Below are 14,703 nucleotides of genomic sequence, written 5' to 3'. Positions count from 1 at the left end.
CAAATGAAAATAAACAATCTCTCAATATGTCTTATGTAGCCTAGAAGTGCTGTAAATGGAAAAGGGTAGCAAAACGGAGGTATTGTGTGCTGGTTTGTTTGTTTTTTTAAATACATTGCTTTCCTGATTTTGAGGTTTACTTATCATGTGCTGCTTACAAAATGAATGAATTTAAAATAAATACAGGCAGAATGGGATGAATATGAAGCTTCCATGAAATAAATAGTTGTGAACTACCTATTACTTAAATAAATGAGTAGGACACATCCACAAGTGTAATTCCATGCACCTTTCAGAAAACCTAGTAAAATAAAATACTTTTATAGAAAAGAGATTAAACAAAAAATAACAAAATTAATATACTATGAATGTGCTCTGTAAATGACAGTACCTTACTATGACTTTCATTATACATATTTTTTGTTTTTAATTCACTCTTTATTTTTTAGCATTTTCGTGGTAGTGATATAGCTTATAGACAAATCCAAGGTAAATTCAAACAGGCTTATAATTGCATAATTTCGCTGGTTGCATAGACTGATTTCACAATTATTGGAATTAGTGGGCTGTCATCTTCTCCTTATGCCGTGAAAGCATTTACTGTTATGTAAACTTACTGAACCGCATTTTTAGCATTCATACTGTCAAAATTATCCTGACCTGATATACACCCATTATTGTTACACCAAAGTTACACCTATAACCACTCCTTATAACGTCAGTTTACCGTTTTGAGAATTATTCTACCCTTGTTATCTTGAAGACAGTCGGCGCGTTACTCTAAGATTACCGTTTAACATTGGATGGTTATGACTTTGGAAAATAATATAAGGTAAGTTCATAACGTTTTTCGTTTTACCGTTAATTTAGTATTTTAATTTTTTAGTTGTTGGCTTCCTTTTCTTACATGAAGCGCATTTGAATCTATAGGTATTCGCAGCAAATACTACGAAGGGTAATCTTTGCTTTAAAGACTATAGATTCATAAACAACACATTCTGATTGTCCAAATAACATTTTGCGATAAAAGCCACATTGTCTAGAAATGCAAATAATGCAACAAATAAACTTAAGGCTAAGTAACCATAGGGCTGTCGTAGGTTAGTGAAATGTAGACTAAGACACCCAAGCCATATGCCAGGATTTGGTTTTAAACTTAGAAATTAATTGTTGGTGATTTAAAATGACAACGAGCATTTTAAAACATTTAACAAAAAATTAATATAACTTTCATCTCATTGTATCTTTCTAGGTTTGCTCTCTCTGAATATGGCAGCGCTAGAAAAACACAAGTCAACATATGTAAGCGAAATCGCTGTTACTTTCATAACTGCATTTACATTTATGACATTTAGTTGTCGCTTTTATCAAAAGGGACTTACAATGACTGAAGACAACAGTGTCACAACAGTGGGATTTTGGCGATAGTGGGGCTTGAACTGGCAACCTTCCAATTACTAGTCAAGTATCGAATATATGCATGCATATCCAATATATGTAAATGATGCAAATGTATCACTTTTATGTAAAAGAAATTACAGAAGAGTTTTGTCCTACTTAAACACATCTATAGATAGTTAGACAGGAAGGACTGTCTTTTCCTAACAACAGTAAACACAAAATACAGAAGCTATCATTTTAACATATAAAAATTAGTAAAACATTGAATTTTAGGCAACTTGAAACCATATTTCAAAATAATATCTCACTAGTCCCATTAATTAATGTATACCCTAATTCAAAGGCAGTGTTGGGAAGAAGATGGGAAGATGTAGAAGGAAGGTGGAGTAGGCTTTATGTCAAGATTCATTCCTTTTCAGAGGTGACATCAAACTTCTAAAAGTGATGGGGAAAGATTTGTTATTGAAATCTGGTATCATGTCCCAGTGACAGAAGTTTGAAACAGACTAGGCATATTTAACAGTAAATATTGTATAAAACTCTATAAATGTGGCACCAATAGAGTAACAAATAGGCTAATATACCTCTCCAGATCATCTGAACAGGCTGGAATATTATCTTTTTCTCTCATTGTCAAACCATCTTCTTTGTCTATCACTTCATTGTGCTGCCTTCAAATTGTTAGGTTTGCTACAAGTGTAGTATATTTGCAGCGTTAATAAATGCAACAGGTGTTTAGTAAGTTGTGTACACAAAAGCTATTATGTACAAAGCACAAAATACATAAGAGGGTGATACAAAAGGACCAGGAGGAATAAAGACAGTGACAAACTTATGAAAGGAACAAAACACTTCTACCCTGCCTAACTATTCACATCTATCCAAAAATACAGTGGGTGGCCCGCACCCCTTACCTAGTGAGTCTAGACAGTGACCTCCTAACATAGCATGCCTGTTTTTTACCTATCCACATTGGGCTGGGGTGAAGAGAAAAGAGAAAACCAGTATGAAGAAGAAATAAATTACTAGGACTAGATCTAACAGCAAAGTCTTGCCAGTAATTCTCATAACAGCAAAGTCTTCACAGTATTATTCATAACACTTTGTAACATTTTTGATGCTATAACAACCATGCTTGCATCTAAAATGAGATGGTAACCTACTAATATAACCACCTAATCACATACGCAAGCCACATGCTGTCACTTTCAGCTTTCCAGCTCATCATTGCACCTAAATAACTCCTCATTAACTTCAGCCAAAGTAAGCCTCTTACTTTCCACAGTGTACAAAGGTATTGGAGATCAAGTTATACACAAAAAACGTATTAATACGTATTAACAAATGACACTCAAAGAAAGTAGTTATGTATGGCCCAATAACAATCACAGAATCTAAGAGAGGACATGTTTAGTTTGTAATTCACATACAACTCTATTTGAAAAATGTATACTGTGTACTCGCTAAGATCTTGAGAATATTACATTCTGGTTACAATGGAAATAAATGCTTGCTTTGTAAGAGGATGTGCGCAAGCAAATAAAGAACTTTACTAACATTGCATATATATATATATATATATATATATATATATATATATATATATATATATATATATGTATGTATGTATGTTTAAAAGTGTTATACAGCTGCTTTGATGATAAGTGAAATTTTTATGACAAAATCTGCAGTTTTCTTACATCCTAAACATATTTTGAAAGGCTACAATTTTGGAGAGGCATGTTCTTCATGTAAACATAGAGGAAAAACAATGTATGCAGTATGGGATTTATGTTGAGCGGTTGCATGTAAATGGCTGAAAGGTTCTAAGCAGGCAGTTCTACTAGTTCTAAGAAATTTCATTTGGTGTGTTGGACTGCGTTTTAAGAACATTCAATGCTGTCAAATGATTTGACTTGGAGCCACAATGGGCCCGCTAAAGTGTACTTATGTAGGAACAGGTAGGGTGCTGAAATCTTCAGATGTCAATTACATTTAATAATTGAACAAAACTGTTTAATAAATTGTAGGAACATTTGGCCTATCCATTTGCATCTCAAATTGAATTATAAGCTTAAACAGTCTCCTTCAGCTCAGTTACTTTAGCCCGATAGTATTATTGACACTAACATATGTATACTTTTGATAGGACGTTTTATGAGACAATAAAGCACAGTTGCTCTAAACAATGGCATCTGCCAAATGCTGTCAATGTAATTGTAAATAGCATTTTTTCTCTTAGAAACTGATACTGTATATAACAATTGCTGCTGCCTTAATTCTACAATCCAGATTATATTCACCTCTAAGAAAGAAAATTGCAACAATGTAAACATAGCCAACAATAAAACAATAAAATAAATGACACAGGAATTACTACTGCCCAAATTTGTGCAAAGCTTTGCTGGATGTTCTATGCCAATTAACCGCAGTAACACAATCAACATGGTTTACCTTGATAAAATAAAAAATAAAACAATACTGTAAATTCCTGGTTGGAACCTCAGCAAAGAACGATAGAAACAGTGAATATAAATATTGCCACCTAGTGGTCCCTATAGGTATCACAAATGAAATGGGAATTCCAATGTCATGTTAAACAAGGAGACCCATTAAACTGTATAACCCAACAATAAAATGTGTGTATATGGCTGCTGGAAAAGTAATCTACAGGGTCTATGACCACTACCCATTAAGTAAGAATGTTCCAGTTTCTGACTCAATTTTTTTTTAAACTTTTCTCTTATGCTTCTCTGTTGACTGAGTAATACTCTTAGACCAAACCCACACACAAACACACAGAAATATATTATTTAAGAAATAAATATTGCATGTTTAAAATTCTGCTAAGATATACAAAAAACACTCACCGGTCACTTTATTAGGCACATCTGTTCAACTGCTCAATAATGCAAACATCTCATCAGCCAATCACATGTTAGCAACTCAATGCATTTAGGCATGTAGACACCATCAAGATCCTGCTGAAGTTCAAACCAAGCAAAACTGGACAACAGAAGACTGGAAAAACATTGCCTTGCCTGTTGAGGCTCAATTTCTGTTGCAACGTTCAAATGCTATGATTAGAATTTAGCATAAACAAAATGAATGCTTGAATTAATTCCACCTTGTATCAAAGGCTCAGGCTGCTGTTAGTGGTGAAATGGTGTGGAGGATTTTCATGGTACACTTTGGGCCTATCTGAGTATTGTTGCAGACCATGTCCATCCCTTTATGACCATCTTTTGATGGTTATTTCCAGCAGGATAATATGCCATGCCACAAAGCTCTGATCATCTGAAACTGGTTTCTTGGACATGACAGTGAGTTTACTGTACTCTAATGGCCTCCACATTCACAAGATCTCAATCCAAAAGAGTAACTTTCGGATATGGTGGAATAGGAGACTCGCATCATGGATGGGCAGCTGATTGCATGCTGCTATGATATCAATATGGACCAACATTTCTGAGGGATGTTTCCAGCACCTTGTTGAATATATGCCACAAAGAATTAAAGCATTAGAAGGCAAGACGGGTCCAATGTGGTACTAGCAAGGTGTAGCTAATGAAGTGGCTGGTGAATGTATACTGAAAGAATTACCTTTACAAAAATCAACTTTGCACAATTCAAAACAAAAAAAAAGGGAATGGCCATTCATAAAAATAACAAGTCTAAAATAAATAAACATATACATTTCTGCAGGTGAGATTCTATTATTGTTGTGCATAACTGTTTGATTTAATGTGAGAGTCCCAAACATAGTGTTGGTTCCCAGTGTAAAACAGTCTTACTGTTGTGCTGGTTAGGAGAGGCTCTTGTGCCAATAGAGAATGATGCTGAGATGGCATGTCCAGTAATGCTCAGTCTGGTGACAGCTTCATAATATGTTCCACACACACTCCTCTCTCTGTACAAAAATTAATCATCTCATAAATGGTAGGCTAAAATTTGAATAAAGATGTGCAATTATACCCAAACCTATTTAAACATGTTCAAATAAATTAATTCTTTCCAGCCAAAGATTTAAAAGCCATGATCTCTGCAAAAAAAAAGAAGACTGTTGCGTTCACTCTACCAAAAGGATCAGGAAAGTCCAACAAAAGTTTTAATCTATTTTATTCCATGTATAATGTGAGTCTAAACAGTAAAGCAAGAACAAACGTTTTAGTTTACATGCTATCTTCAGGGCTCATGTTAAACCATCTTGCACCCTGCTCACTGATTATAGGCTAATATATTAAAGAGGGCAAGGACACATGATAGCATAAACCACATATGTGGATCTGCAATTAATGAAATGGCTGATATGTTTTTTAAGTCACATGATGTATAAAAGATTTACATTTAAGCAAATGAGAATAAGAGGTACAATTATAGCATGAAAAACAGCCTTGTGCAGTGTATGTGTCTGCAATGTAATTGTTTCTCTGGAGAAGACACAAAGAGGAGGATTTTTAAAAAGATCACTTTCTAAAATGTGCCAGTGGTTGTCAGTAATCTTTTTGTTATCCTGAACACAACATATTGTTCATTGATACAACCTTCTGGACTGCTTTCCTGCATGAAACTCATACATTCACTAACGCAGAATCGAGCCACTGCAGCGGATAACATGAAGCGTGAAGTAGTATTTCTTATCATGAAGAAGTGTTAGCATTTCTTTTGATGTCACTATCTCTTTAAGACAACCTGTACAGGTGTAGCCTAAATGTTTTAGCCTATAAAAGGTGAGCAGTGTGCAAGAAGGTTTCCCATGTGCACTGATGATAGCATGTAAGCTGAAACATTTGCTCTTGCTTCACTGGTGTGATTCACAACATGCTAATGGAATAAAATTCATTAAAACATCTGCTGGACTTTCCTGACCTTTTTGGCAATGCTCTTCATCTTTGCAGATATTCTAGTATTTGCTTCATGCACCTACAGGAAATGTCTTTCTGATTTGTTTTTGTGGATTGAGTGCAACAACACACATTTTGTTTTTCAAAATCATGGTCTCTGTCATTTACATTTTAGGCATTTAGCTGATGCTTTTATTCAAAGAGACTTACAATTATGATTGGACACAACTTGAGTAGTTGAGGGTTAAGGGCCATACTCAGGCCCCTCAGTGGCAATTTGATGGTGGGGGGACTTGAACTGGCAATCTGATTACAAGTTGAGTACCTTAACCACTGAGCTACCACTGCCCCAGCTGATCACTATAAAGAGATATTCCTCTATCCTGATTTATTTGACAAATAATGTTGATAAGATTAATACTCAATAAAAAGGAACAAAAGAAAATTAAGGGTTGTGTGTAAAGTCCTAAGCATTTGAACTGATCTCCGTTAATCAGATGATCTCAGTATCACTGAACATTAATTTTAGTCTTGAAACTTGCCAAACAAGGACAATTGCAGTGTGGCGTTCACCCTGATTCCCTCAGGACTTAATCACATACACAAACAAGGACAGGGTGATGCAACTAACACTTTAGCGATGTAAACTTTGTGAGCACACGAACTCATGCTGCGAATTATACCATTTAATTTTTCCCTTTCATTGTGTACATCAACATTATATTTCAGAACCGTGGATTAGCGAACATGAAAAGTCAAAACTGGAGACTCAGCGTCTCTGTTCCAGTTAAAGCTCACCCCTATGGTTGCCTTAGGTAGGGTGGAAAATGTAGTCCATCTTCTGGGTGACTCCCCAGGCTTTGCATAGCCTGTTCAGGAGCTTGCTCATCCATTGAGACCCTCTATCAGACACCATAAATTTTGGCACCCCCCAACGAGTGAAGATGTTGGTCTGTAGCACATTACACCCCTGAGTAGTTTTAGCATCTCTTAATGGAAACAAATCCACCCATTTAGAAAAGTAGTCTACCACTACCATAAGTACTGTGTTTTTTGCTCAAGTCATTGAAAAAGGTCCCATGAAGTCCACCCCTAGCATTTCCCCTGGTTGGTGAACTTCAGTCTGTTGTATTAATCCTGCAGGCAGGACACTAGGGTTTTTGTGCTGTTGCCACATTTGACATGCCTTGACAAATGTCAACACATTCTTACGGATGGTAGGCCACCAGGCCACCTCCAGGATTTTCCTGAGGGTCTTCATGTGGCCTAGATGGCATCCAAATAGGCTGGTGTGATAATAATGAAGAAATTGTTGTACCAATCCCTCAAGGACCACTAGTTGATAAGTAAGTGTCTAGAGGGCACACCCCGGTACAAGATCCCTTGTTGCTCCTGGTAGTGGACCCTACCTGCTTTGATGTCCTGATTCATCTCCTTAAATTGCTCACAGATGGTGCTCAAGGTTTGTGCAGCTCCAATGTCCTGGAGAGAGGTCGGCAAATCACACCAATAAGTATTTGCCACAGCTGAGTAGATAACACCTTGGAAATCAGCGGGAGCCCTTGATAGTGTGTCTAGGAGAACATTGTTGCACCCTTTCCTATAATGAACCCTGATGTCAAAGGCTTGGAGCCTCATTGTCCACCTAGTCAACCTGGAAGCTGTTCTTGGTTAATTAAAAGCCCAAGTGAGAGTGCCATGGTCGGTGTACAAATCAAATGTAGACCCCTCCAGGTAATGGTGCCACTTCCCTACTCCCCATACTACAGCCAAACACTTCTTCTCTGAAGTTGAATATCTCAACTCTGCACCCCTTAAAGGCTGTGAGGTGTAGGTTATAACCTTGTCTCCTCCATCCTGCTGTTGAGTAAGAACGGCACCCAGCCCAACGTCACTGGCACCCATCTTTACTTGGTATGTCAGATCCCATTCTAGGCTGAGCTAGTACTGGGGACAATTGAAAGGCCTCTTTCAACCTTGTGAAAGCCTGTTGGAACTCTTCTGTCTACTCCCAGCACACATTCTGCTTCTTCAAACGGGTTAGGGGGGCCGAAATATCTGCTTAACAAGGGATGAACTTGTGGTACCAGCCCACCAATCCCAAGAATCTCTGCAGACTCTTGAGGTCCGTCAGCGGTGGATATTCCCATATAACTCTTACCTTTTCTGAGTTTACTTCAACCCCGCTACCTGATACCACATGGTCCAAGAACATAAGGTGGGTTTGGAAAAGCTAACACTTTTTTATGTTCAATGTTAGATTGGCTAGATGTAATTTTTTAAACATGGTTTCTAAATTTTGGAGATGTTCTCAAGTTTGAGAGAATACAATGATGTCATCAATATAAACAAAACATATCTTCCCTTTCAATTCACCCAGTACCTGCTCCATCTGCTGTTAGAAGGTAGCACTGGCGTTCTTGAGAACAAAAGGCATAACTTTGAACTAATACAGGCCTTGCGGAGTGATGACAGCAGTTTTTTTGCTTGCTCTGTTCATCCATAGCCACTTGCCAATAGCCACTCAAGAGATCCAATGTACTGAAGTATGCCACACCTTCCATTGATTCCAAAATCTCATGTACCAGAGGCATTGGGTAGGCATCCAGGCATGTCTTGGCATTCAACCCATGATAATCTACACAAAACCAGAAGGACTCATCTGGTTTAGGCACCAAGACCACAGGAGTCGCCCAGGAAGAGGATGACGGTTCTATTAGTCCTTCAGTCACCATCTTTTGGACATTGGGTTCTCAATTACTTCCTGCTTATGGGAGGAGGTCCACTATACTCATCACCTGACTGGCACCTCATCAGTAGTGTAGATTTGATGTCGCACCATCCTCACAGAACCTAAACTCTCTGTCCATACGGCACACCACTTCTGCAGCAGCGGTCTAACAATCTCAGGTTGAGAGACAATGTTCTGATAGAGTGCTAAAGGTTGCTCCTTCTTAACGGCCATATAAAAATTGGTGCTAGTTCCCCTTAGTGACGATGTTTTCTTATACTGAAACTGGTAAACCTGGCCATTGGATGTTTTATATTTTTAGTGATAAGGTTGGAGAGGGTGAGTTTGCTAACTACTAGACAATCTAGTCCAAGCAGAATAGGCATGTGCATGTTGTTGTCCTTGAGGATGTATATCTCCAACTTATAAGCGGTATCATGAAGACAAAGAAACAATAGAGCCTTCTCGATAGCATGGCTCTCCTATCCATCAGCCATCACATGGCTATATGTTTCCATAGACTTTCTTGCATGAGGGCGAAGGTACTTCCAGTATCCAGCATGGTGTCACAATCAACTCCCCTGATTTACACAGGAACCACAAGAAGAGAAGGCTCTGCGTGCAAAGACGCAATCTCACCTTCTCTGTTCCGCTCCCCACCACTTTTTGGGGGTTTCTTGGAGGCATGGCGATTGGCACTGTTCGCATTCTGTTCCAGTACCCCTTTGAGGATGCCCAGTCTCTCTCTAGCATGGAGCCTGTCTTCACAAACTGGTCCACAGTGGTTATGACTTCCCTTAATCCACTATGAAGACAAGGATTACAGACATTCAAAATCCTCCTGACCATCTCCTCCTCAGCCATCTCAGGTCGCCACTTCAGGTACAAAGTGAGTCATAGCAGAAGTCTCTGAGGCCTCGGTTCGGAGCCTGCACCATTGCACAAAGATGATCCTCAATCTCATCTGAATAATCCTCTGGAAGAAAAGGTTCTAAGAATGCAGTTTTGAACATTGCCTTATCTTGGCTCTGGATGCTAACCACCAACTCTGAGCAGGCCCAAGGAGAACAGCATTCAGTATGACAAACAGCTCAGGGTCACTCAGGGGTCTTAGGGTTAAAAAAAAATTCACATTGTTCTATAAAATCTGTGACATAATTTGTACTGGTTGACTCCCCAAACTTAGGGAAATCCATCCAAATAGGAGGGGTAGAAGGTTTTGCACTTGACAGAATTGCACTTATCTCGCTGTGGAACAGTCTTGCTGAGGGAGTAGATAAAGTGGTTGGTTTCCACATGCAGCGTATACTTTGGTGGATATTCTCTCTCATCTGCCCTTCCCCCACCTTCTCGACAGTGTAGGCAATCAACAATTACACGATCAAGATGACTGAACCTCTCATCTATATAGGTCTTATTATCTTCCGCAAGTTTCTCCACAGAAGACCTCAACCCCTCTTCACTTACAAGGGATGAATCAACTATATCTTAGTCTGCCTTCCACGGTGTCCAATCTCTCCTCAAGATTTGTGACATGTTCCTCCAATATGCCCAGATTATCCTCATTCTCACCTTCTTGATTCTCCGTGTTTATTAATCCATGTGGCCTTGCTTCGTCTATGTATAATTGTTCCAACAAACTAGAGATCTCGAAGATATCCCCATGGGGTTGCCTGCATGTCACATGCTTAGGGGTCTCACCAAGGCTCTTAGCTGCCTCCTTTATAAAGGTTTACTGTGGTGTGAGTAAGTGCAGTAACAGCCCTTAGTCTCAACCTTATAGGCTAATTCTAAAACCAGACAAAACGATGGCCAAAGAAATAAATCTGAAATGGTTACAAAACACAATGCAAAAAAACCTAATGCCTAACCCTAAAAGTGCATTGCTACCATTACAAACATAATATAGTTCCCCATACTGATTCCCTCAGGACTTAATCACATACACAAACAAGGACAGGGTGGTGCAACTAACAATTTAGCGATGTAAACTTTGTGAACACACGATCTCACGCTGCGAATTATAACATTCGACATTATAACAAATGACATTATATTTCATAACCGTGGATTAGTGAACATGAAAAGTCAAAACTGGAGATTTGGTGGTCTCGCTCTGTTCCAGTTAAAGCTCACCCCCACAGTTCCCTTAGGTAGGGTGGAAAACATAGTCTGTAAATCCCTCAGAAAAGTTCCTTTGACAGTCAATATTACCCCAGGGTAGGAAAAAATATATATCCAATGTTCCTGGTACGTTGCCAAATTGTTGATGTCAAGGGAGAAAATGTGCCCTTGACCTGTTACTTCCGACCTTCTTTTGTTTTGTCCATGGGAGGCCCTATTTCAATGATCTTCTATCTGTGATCGTCAATCCCATTGGGTGATCAGTCCCAACCATCATCAGCTGCTTTGCAAGGGATGAGCCCTACACTCATCTACCATGCCCCCCCCCCCCCCCCCCCCCGCCCCACCCACACACACACACACACTTTACCGGACATGCGCTAAACTTAAAAAACACTTTAAAAAATTTTTTTTTTTTTTTTACCTATATTTTTAACCTATAATGTCCTTGTTACTTTCTTTAATCCTTTATTTTAAAACTATATGCAAAAATTATGAAATAATAGTAAATTAGTTACAATTTAAATCTGTAAATAGTAAATGAAAAAGGAAAAAATGGGAATCTAGTTCTAACTGATATTTCTGATTTAACAAGCACATATATTCTTAAATAATAAAAAAGAATATTGCAACAAATAATGTTCTTTTTATAACAGTTTATCTTTGGTGGATATTTATTGGGATTACAACGACAACAATGGTACCAACTTTGGCCAACTCAACTGAATCCACTGAACAAACAAGTGCATCTACATCACAATCAACACCAACAACTTTTGTAAATTGGACTCAAGCAACAGCTCATAAAACATCAAGACAGACAGGTTCAGAAAGCTTGAATCCATTTACATCAAAGACAAAAACTACAAGAGCATCAGACTCCACTGCACCCATAAAAACATTAACACCAGAAAGTCTGACAACCATAACTGCATCCACTACAAAGAAAACCACTGAATTCAGATCAACAATGATGATCGGTGGATCTACAAAAACATCTCCAGCTACTCTTACATCTATAAATACATCGACTCCATATTCAACGAAGGCATCTACAACAACAAGAACAACAACTAATCTGACTTCTGAGAAATCACCTACATCACACATTACGACTTCATCCTCGTCAACTTCAGAAGGTTTGACTGCATCTACTAAAGAGCCAACGTCTACATTATTGTCTTCTTCCACCACCTCCACATCAGTGACAAGCATGCCATCCACAAAAATAATGACTCCAACCACAATGACCAATTCGACTGTATCCACAGAAGAGACAAGCAGTGGATCTGCACAAACATCTACGCATACTGTGACATCTAAAAGTACATCCAATCCATATTCCACAACTGCATCTACAGAAGCAACAACAGCAACTACTCTGACCTCCATGACATCACCTACATCACAGATTATGAATTTGTCCTCACCAACTTTAGTCAATTTAATTGCATCTACAACAAAGCCAATATCTACATCATTGTCATCTTCCACCACATCCACCTCAGAGGCAAGCACTGCATCCACACAAATAACGAATCCAACAACATTGACCACTTTGACTGCATCCACGCAACGGACGGGTAGTGGATCAACACAGACATCTACAGCTAATCTGACATCTATAAGTACATCCGGTAAATATTCAACCACTTCATCAACAACCGCAGCAATAGCAACTAGTCTGACTACTGTGACATCACCTACATCACAGATTACAAATTTGTCCTCACCAACGTCAGAAAGTTTGTCTACATCTACATCAGAGCCTACAAATACATCATTCTCATCTTCCATCACATCCATATCAGTGACAAGTACGGCATCCACACAAATAACGAATCCAACAACGATGACCACTTCGACTGCATCCACGCAACAGACAAGCAGTGGTTCTAAAGAAACATCTCTAGATACTTTGTCGCCTAAAAGTACATCCACTCCATATTCAACCACTTTATCTACACCAGCAGCAACAACAACTACTCTGACCACTGTGACATCACCTACATCACAGACTACAAATTTGTCCTCACCAACGTCAGAAAGTTTGTCTACATCTACATCAGAGCCAAGAACTACATCATTCTCATCTTCCACCACATCCACATCAGTGACAAGTACGGCATCAACACAAATGATGACTCCAACCACATTTACCACTGCTACTGCATCCACGCAAGAGACGAGCATTGGTTCCACAGAAACATCTACAGATACTCTGACATCTAAAAGTACATCCAATCCATATTCAACCACTGCATCTACACCAGCAACAAGAGCAACTACTCTGATGTCTGTGACATCAGCTACATCACAGATTACGAATTTGTCCTCACCAACGTCAGAAAGTTTGTCTACATCTATCGCTGAGCCAACAACTACATCGTTGTCATCTTCCACCGGATCCACATCAGAGAAAAGCACTGCATCCACACAAATAACGACTCCAACCACATTGACCACTTCTACTGCATCCACGCAAGAGACCAGCAGTGGATCTACAGAAACATCACCAGATACTCTGTCACCTAAAAGTACAACCAATCCATATTCAACCACTTTATCTAAACCTGCAGCAAGAGCAACTACTCTGACTACTGTGACATCACCTACATCAGAGACTACAAATTTATCCTCACCAACATCAGAAAGTTTGTCTACATCTACATCAGAGCCAACAACTACATCATTCTCATCTTCCACCACATCCAAATCAGTGACAAGTACGGCATCCACACAAATGATGACTCCAACCACATTTACCACTGCTACTGCATCCATGCAAGAGGCGAGCAGTGGTTCTACAGAAACATCTACAGATACTCTGACATCTAAAAGTACATCCAATCGATATTCAACCACTGCATCTACACGAGCAACAACAGCAACTACTCTGATCTCTGTGACATCAGCTACATCACAGATTACGAATTTGTCGTCACCAACGTCACAAAGTTTGTCTACATCTACATCAGAGCCAACAACTACATCATTGTCATCTTCCACGGCATCCACATCAGAGACAAGCACTTCTTCCACACAAATAATGACTCCAACCACATTTACCACTTCTACTGCATCCACGCAAGAGACGAGTAGTGGATCTACAGAAATATCTCCAGATACTTTGTCACCCAAAAGTACATCCACTCCATATTTAACCACTTTATCTACACCAGCAGCAACAACAAATACTCTGACCACTGTGACATCACCTACATCACAGACTACAAATTTGTCCTCACCAACGTCAGAAAGTTTGACTGCATCTATCGCTGAGCCAACAACTACATCGTTGTCATCTTCCACCGCATCCACATCAGAGACAAGCACTGCATCCACACAAATAACGACTCCAACCACATTGACCACTTCTAATGCATCCACGCAAGAGACCAGCAGTGGATCTACAGAAACATCGCCAGATACTCTGTCACCTAAAAGTACATCCACTCCATATTCAAACACTTTATCTAAACCTGCAGCAAGAGCAACTACTCTGACTACTGTGACATCAGCTACATCAGAGACTACAAATTTATCCTCACCAACATCAGAAAGTTTGTCTACATCTACATCAGAGCCAACAACTACATCATT

General features: G+C 39.0%; 1 long non-coding RNA gene across 1 annotated transcript; it reads left to right on the top strand.

Moving 5' to 3' along the window:
• Window positions 1-778: 778 nt before the first annotated feature.
• Window positions 779-11,958, top strand: LOC145660174 (uncharacterized). Its single transcript, XR_014126355.1, has 3 exons — window positions 779-832; window positions 1,253-1,302; window positions 11,757-11,958. It is a non-coding gene; the product is annotated as an uncharacterized LOC145660174 (long non-coding RNA).
• Window positions 11,959-14,703: the final 2,745 nt, after the last annotated feature.

This window comes from Electrophorus electricus, chromosome 12 (assembly GCF_041902795.1).
Source record: "Electrophorus electricus isolate QZ-2024a chromosome 12, ASM4190279v1, whole genome shotgun sequence".
In the NCBI taxonomy this organism is placed as follows: Eukaryota; Metazoa; Chordata; class Actinopteri; order Gymnotiformes; family Gymnotidae; genus Electrophorus; species Electrophorus electricus.
This window is presented reverse-complemented; position numbering and strand designations above follow the sequence as displayed.